At 38.8% G+C, this 8,041-nt stretch overlaps 1 pseudogene; it reads right to left on the reverse strand.

The window, feature by feature from the left end:
- Positions 1 to 2,854: 2,854 nt before the first annotated feature.
- LOC139002454 (eukaryotic translation initiation factor 3 subunit E pseudogene) lies at positions 2,855 to 3,578 on the reverse strand (annotated as a pseudogene).
- Positions 3,579 to 8,041: the final 4,463 nt, after the last annotated feature.

Consider the following 8,041-nt stretch of genomic DNA (forward strand, 5'->3'; position numbering starts at 1 on the left):
AGTCTGCTGCTGTTGGGTGGAACATTTTGTATATTTCTGTTAGGTTCATTTGGTCTAAAGTATAGTTCAAAACTACTGTCTTTTTATTGATTTTCTGTTTGGATGATCTATACATTGTTGAAAGGAGTGTATTGAAGTTCCCTACCATTATTACATTGTTGTCTATACTACCATCATATCTGTTCATATTTGGAAGTTCTCAGATATTAATTCCTTAAATAATCTCTAGGAGAGAAAGATAAGCTGCTCTTAGAACTGAAGGAACTAGGAAATTACTTCTTTGGAAGTAATCAGATAAATCTGGGAAGGCTTTTGCAACAAGTATGGTCCCTGATCTGGATCTTAAACCATAAGTGAGATTTTTGAACTTATGACTGTAAAAAGGAAATTCAGAGATGGGGCTGGGGAAATACCCACTATGGACCCCTATAACTCTAGATATCTATGAGTGTTTACCTCCAGGTTCTTTCTTTTCCCCATGTTTATGTCCTACCTCTTCTGATTAGATTTGAAACTTCTCAAGTATTTCTAATTCTTGTTCCTAACACTTGCTCAATAAACATTTGTAATCATAATGACTGATTCCTTCTGCAGTTTTATGATGTGTCATAGAAATATGATGTGTCAATATTTAATCTGTGTCATATCTAATCTTTGGAGGGAAAAGCTTTTATAACCAGTTGGTATCATGTGAGAATGGACCGGGATATATTTGTTTATGTGATAACAAGGATTGAGGGTTTTAAATATAGGTTTCAGGTATGCTTTGTGGTTGTTGCTTACAGAGAAGTCATGATACTATGGCTTCTGTGTCAAGGATAATGTTATTAGTTGGGACAGAAGTTTAAATATATGCATATGTTGGTTAAGCACCACAGTATATGGATATTGGCATGTAAAAGATGTTTGGGGATAAGACCAGAATATCTCTCAAATATAGTCAAGAGTTTTTGGTTGTTTCTCAAAAAGCTAAAATCCATTCAGTTGCTTTCTGGGGTAGGTTATAGTTAGGCCTGTTGCATTGAAGTCTTGAAAGTATAGTAAGAAATAAAAAAAGGAAGGATGTGACTGGTGAAGCATGGAATTCCTCCTATAATCATAAGGCAGAGTACAGACTTGGCCTTCCTACTCCTGCCAAGTTGAATGTTGTGTAAATGGTAATATGCCCACAGATCTTAGCTTTTCAGACTTGGTGAATTTCTCACCTCACCTCACCCTGGCTGCTGAGGCCACCAAACTTTGGATAGGCCTCTGGAGAAATGAGGTATGACCGAAAGTCGACATATACTTACCACCAGGAATGTTTGATCACATGCATATTTGCTGCATGGCGTATTAACTGGTTCAGTGGTTAAATGGAGTGACATAGCAACTCACCTGATTCTGAGTTGCCATTCTCTGTCCATCTTTATACTTGGACTAGTCTTTGAGTATTGTCCTAACTCACCTTCACTATTACTCAATTCATAACTCTGGGGTAATATCAGGAGTGAGAGGGGAAATGTAAACATGGAGTCAAAGAGTTACAATACGTTCAGTTATCTCCAGTTCTGCTCTTGGCAGAGGTCTTCTCGTGATTTCATTCAAAAATCATTGCTTGGTGGAAGAAAAGTGTTGATGCCCTTTCTTTTAAACCTTTGCTAACCAGGAAAGCTTCTGACTTGCTATATAGGGTAACCTGGGCTAGGTACATATTTCTCAGACTCACTTTTATAGCCTTAGGCAGTTTTGAAAATCATTTCAGATTTAGGTGTTCAGTTTTGAACCATAAGAAAAGTTGGTGAGCCATGAACTGACTTATAGATAATTGGTTCATGTTCAAAGTTGATGGTGATCCATAAAATTATGCTTGGTTGACATCATGTCTGCTGAAGGAATTCTATGTGACAGGACACAAAATTGGCTGTGATTTCCAGGGCTCTAGGGAAGCTCATTGCTCAAAAAAGTCCTTTCCTAACTTCCAATCATTTTCTAAAATATTCCAAAACATCCCCATTCTAGTGTACATTTTTATCCAGTTAAATTTATTCCTAAAAGGTTGGAAATTTTTTATATCTATTAGTCAATAATGGGCCCGAGAGCATCAAAGGAAATGGCTACAATAGCAATGGGACCAAAGAAGAAATTCTGGGTTATAGGTGGACAATTTCCCTTTTTCTTTTTTTGTGGCAAATATAAACACTATCAGTACCAATATTAGTATATTTATGCTACTTTACAATATAAACGAGGTAGCTCAAAAAGCTTGAAATGTCCCTATTTCTTGGGAAGTAAGTGACTAAGACTTTGTTTCATTCTGTTGAATGATAAATTTTTGGAGGAGAAAATGACTGTGTGCTATAGTTTCTTCTTCTTATTCTTTTTATAATACAGCCAATTTTATTAATTCTCCAAAATACACTGAGTAGCCAGATTATTATGACCACCTGACGTTTGTAGGCAAGTTAGCTATAATTTTGCTCTGAAGTTGCTAGAGGGCCAGACCATTATAAATAAGGAAGCAGGTTGTTTACCATGACAGTAGAAGTGATTTTTTTCTGAAGATATGGGTAAACAATGTGATTTAACAGCCTTTGAATGTGGGATATATATATATATATATATATATATATATATAGTATAAATCACATTGTTTACAGCCTTTGAATGTGGGATATATATATATATATATATATATATATATATATATAGTATAAATTGCATTGTTTACCCATATCTTCAGAAAAAATCACTTCTACTGTCATGGTAAACAACCTGTTTCCCTATTTATAATGGTCTGGCTCTCTGGCAACTTCAGCGCGAAATTATAGCTAATTTGCCTATAAACATCACGTGGTCATAATAATTTGGCCACTCAGTGTATAAACTCAATATAGAAGCCAAAGTCTGGAGTTGTCCAGTTAGGAGCCTCTGATCTACTATGCTGATTAAGATTCTTCTCAATATCCATGGCCAACATCTGGCTTCCAAAAGAAAGGCTTTTGGTCCTTTCAATCACTTGCTGATATGGTGAAACTGCATTGTTATCAACAATGACATGACCTATTTTGGAATCAAACTTGACATCCAGTCTTGCATTTCTAATCAAATTTACAATCTGTCTTTCAGCTTCTTCTGAAATCATGTTCAACTTATCTGCCAACATGTTAATGCAGATACACTGGTGGATGTGACAAAAATCTCAAATATGAAGAGACAAGCCACCAAGAAGAAGTCGTTTACAAGCACAGATTCACATTCCCTCAGCTTTTTCTGAACCCCATCAAAGTCGAAGTTAACATAAGCATTAAATAAACTCTGTAATGGGGTCTTTATATGTGTAAGGTTCCTGTTGAATAAGTTTGCCCAGACCTTTTAGCAGCCTCTGGCACTTTTGAGGATCTCTTTGTTGAGACTGTTCTAGTCAAATAGTGAAGAATATGGACACATCATATGAATTGCAGAGACCATGAATGAGTCGTGTTCACTACTGAAGACACTGGAGTGGCGAACTCAGAGTTACTATCTATGGTCTCTTTTAACTGTGTGAAGACTTCTGTGGCTGCATCCCGATTCTGCATTAAGATTTCAGAGGCCAGTTATCTGTCCTGTAACTTTTTTCTCAGCTTACCTTGGCTCCAACTTTGCCAGCTGTATGCAAATACCCTAAAAACGTTCATGTAACAAAATGGCCTGTATAAAGTAGCTTCTCTCCTTTGTGGAGGAACCAGTGTCAAAGGCTTCCTCTGTTTTAAATTGCTGCCATGGAGACAAATCTTATGCATCAGCTTGGTGTTTTAGTCACCAGGTGTCTAAATACCTGGATAGAGTACTTTGTCCTCCAAAATATTTAGACAGTGAAAATATAAAAACTATTACATAATAAATAGCAATTCAATTAGATTTGGAGGGCGATAACTAATGGGGACACATTTTATAAATGAGGTGATCAATGATGCCTAGTGAGACTTTTGCAAGATTATATCACTAGTTAGAGATAAAACTTTAAGATACCTGATTCATATTTCCACTGCTTCCTGGTGTGGTGTTTGATTCATTTGCCCCTCACTGAAGGAGGAGGAGGAGGGGGTGTCATTAGTCATCTTTTGCCTAAGGTCCACTCAAACCTGATGTTACAAAAATATTACAAGAGAGTTATGTGTCATTGCTATGACACCCATATGACCACCAAGACTATAAAGGAGAAATGGAAATTTGAGGGATTGCTTCTTCTCTCAGGGAGCAGCAAATTTGAGAAGCAGTGTGATTTGCCCAAGTTAGAAACAGTGTGGCTAACTTGGCTTGTCAGAAATAATGAATGTGGATACATAACACAATCTAGTCAGGATCCTCTGGCCCAGAACCTGGACACTGTCTTTGGAAATAGAGAAGAATGAGTATGGTGATTCTTTTCATGCTTTGAATTCTATTAACCTAATCCACCCAGTATTTTAGAGTTAGTTCAGGTGCTGTAACTTCCATCTCACCTTTTGCCACATAGCTCAGAACTTGGGCATCAGGACCACAAGTTTGGGGGTATTTAAATAGTCCTACAGTTGCTTAGTCAAATCTGAGTAGAAGTAATATTGCTGTGTGAATCCTGGAACCTTAGCAATAGAAAGAATGGAGAATCCTGTCCATCCTTTTTCCTAATTTGGGTGTCCTTAAGTAGTGGCTTCTAGAAATGCATCTAAACCTAAGATTTAACCCTTAGAAACCTAAGATTCTATGCTTTTTAACATCCTCTAAGTAAACCATGACTCTGAATTTATGATCTAATGATCTAGGTGGAAATCTACACATGTACATAAAACAACTCAGAGTGATAATGGCTATGATAGAATCAAAGTTTATGTTTGAACTGCTTTGTATATTCCTAATTTGAAAGTCATTAGTTTGAGATTAAAACAGATACAGATTTATTGTGAAAAATTATATCTACAGATTATGTTTAGAAGTCCCTACATATGAGAAGGGTATATAGTTTGAAGCTACTCAGTATGTAACTGATGCCATAGTGTGTCTCCTGTAACATGACCATGCCTTACTCCCTCCTCATCAGCCTGGCCCTGAGGCCAGCTTCCTCTGGGGGAAGGGGGGAGATGGGGAGGAACTGTGGTTGACTATAGATGGGGAAGAGGGCTGTAGAAGAAGACCAAGTCTGTAGATTCTCATTCCTATAAATTCCCACTCCGAAGTGTTGGGGCTGTGAGGAGGGCTTGGCTGAGGAAAGGGAGGGGTAGAAAAGAAGTACACATCCTGCCCAGTTGGACCCATCTTCAATTCCTGTCATACTCAGCCAAGAACCTGACAATAGTGAGAGCCAGTCAGGCAACTTATGCAATGTTTAATTTTCTTAAGCTATTGTACTTGTGTTCATTCTATAGTTCTAGGACAGGAAATATGTTCAAAACATTGGAAGCAATTTAAGCTAAATAATTTTGCAATAAATATGTTATATGCCAAAGACAAAGCTTAGGTCAGTGGCCAGACCTTGGAAGGAAATTAAGGAACAATTGAGGGGATCAGATTTTATTTCTCAGAACATTGGGTTCCTACTCAGAGTCAAGCAAAGAGCCTTGGGGCTGGCCAAGTGGTCATCCCTAGAGCACCAGAGCCCTGTGCTGGAGTGCTGACTAATTCTCAACCTCAAGAATTTCCTTTCCTGGAAGTGTGTGAACAAAACACTCATGTAAGAAATCAAGAAGGCCAGTAAACATATGATGAAAAATATTAATTCATTAGGTACCAAATAAGAATTTGTGTCCTTTTTGTAAAAAACAGTATATATTAAGTGTATAAATTTCTTAGTACTAAAAACTGGGCAGCTTAAAACAACATAAATTTATTCTCTTATAATTCTGTAGGCCAGAGTCCAAAATCAAGGTGTTGGTAGGCCATGTTCCATATATCAATGGGTAGAACCCTTCCTTGCCTCTTGCTAGCATCTGGTGGTGGCTTTTATCATTGATGCTCTTTGACTTGCAGCTGCGTTTTGCCAATCTCTGCCTCTGTCATCTCATGGCATTTTCCCTGTGTGTCTCTGTTTTCACTGGCATTTTCCTCTTCTTATAAGGACACTAGTCATATTGGACTAGGGTCTGCCTTAATTTAACTGACCTTAATTTAATTCATCTGTAATGGTCTTATTTTCAATAAGGTCACATTCACAGGTACTGAAGGTTAGGATTTCAACATATCTTTTCCAGGGAAGACAATTCAAGCCATGACAAAGGGTATCTTATTTTGTCATTGTTTGTTCTTTTAAATCTGATTTTTGCTGGCTATATACTATTTCATTTAAATTAAAATATCTATCAACATGAAAAATTATATGATTACGCTTAGTTTAAGTCAAGGTTTGGAGAACTGAGCATATTTTTATTTTCATGCTACTAGCATATAATTACTTGATACAATTCTCCTTGACTGAGTAATTATACTTGCAACCAAAGAAGTGGCTTGAGAGACAGGACTGAGGGCCGATGTCCCTCCATAGGGATGAGTAAAGGCTCATTTTGCAAACTAGTCAGGCCCTGAGCCTCTGACATCTGTAGAGTTTTATAGTCTTTGAGACAGAAAATAGAGTTAATATCATCTAAGTAATAAGCAGGGTAAATTCGGTCCCCCTCTTCATTCCACTTCAGAGAACCTTAGGCCTGAAGAAGATGGTCCCTCTTGTAGGTACTGCCAGCCCCTCTGTGTGCTCTCTCCCACTCCATTCCATGTGCCCTGAGAACTCAGACCAGCAACTGCATTGACACTGGCTGTTGCACACTTCTGGGCCTTTGGAACCCAGCCTAAACCAGGTGAGCAGCACATTTGTAGGCAGAGCTTCTAACCTGAACTTCTGAGCTCCTCAAGGGCCAGACCAGCGCTGTACTCATTTTTATATACTCAGGATTAGGACAATGATCTACATATGTTGGTGGAACCAAACAAACTTTTGTGTGGCCCTTTCAGGGTTATTCTTGCAAGACTCTGGTTATAGACAGCTCATTATAGAGACCACTGGAAGGGGCCACCTTTTTACCTTAGCAACACTCAAAGCCGACTCCTTTCCTTCTCACCTCCCCTGGCCATCCTGTGTTTTCTGTGTTCCTGCTGTGTGTTATGACTCAAAGGCCTTTGGTGCCCTTAAAATAGGCAAATGGGCACCTGAGCTCACATCCAAGCTGAGCCCTTCTTGGTAAGGATTGGACAGCCTCCACTGGTCAGTGCAGGCTGTGCCCACTTGAGCTCACCAGAATTTTGACAGGCTAGTGAGGAGTATACCTCTGCTCTTCTCTCTCTTCTGGAAAGAAACAGAAAGCACAGGCAATTTTGCTGGGGAACCGCACAATTTTTGAGAAAGGGCTGGTGCAGAGTTGGAGAGACACCAGAATGTTCTGGAAAATCGTTCCTTCCTCTTTGTTTTCTGTGCCATTCCATGACATTTTAATGATGTTGTGGTAGATGGTTTTAGTGAGAAAGCCGGCCCTGCCCAGGCTCTGCCCTGTTGGTGCAGCTTACTTAGAGTATCATGGTAACATTGCCGATGGGAAAACACAGCTGAGCTCCTGTGATTGGTGCTGCTCTTCTAACAGCAGGCCTGTGAGCAGACTCCAGTGGGAGATGAGAGTGATAACAGAAATGATGCTTCCTTTCATTTGCCCGGTGTTTATAGGCTCTGGGCAAAATTGCTACAGGCACATCTCCAATTTGAAGGAATAACTCTGGTACCATGTTGGAATAGAGATGCTTGATTAATAAATGTATTGAGATGCAAATGAACAGCAAACTGTGCCTTCACTCTCATTTTTTTTTTACAATAATCAGGTAGCAAAACTTCAGTACTTGGGTGCTGAAACATGAAACAGCAAGCCTTCAATTAGAATACATTCTTCTTACAGGATCCCCAGTTGTACCCATGTGTGTGAAAGGATGTTAGAAAAGCTGCTAGGGCAGGGGAGGGAGACCTGGGGTGACTCCAGTGTTTGGTTTGGGCCTTGGAATTGTCTCTTTTTAAATTTGTTTTTGTTGATTGATTGATTATAGAGGAAGAGAGAAAGGGGGAGAGAGA

The sequence above is a fragment of the Myotis yumanensis genome, unplaced genomic scaffold (genome assembly GCF_028538775.1).
Source record: "Myotis yumanensis isolate MYYU_CA2020_CCGP unplaced genomic scaffold, mMyoYum1.0.hap1 SCAF_2, whole genome shotgun sequence".
Classification (NCBI taxonomy): Eukaryota; Metazoa; Chordata; class Mammalia; order Chiroptera; family Vespertilionidae; genus Myotis; species Myotis yumanensis.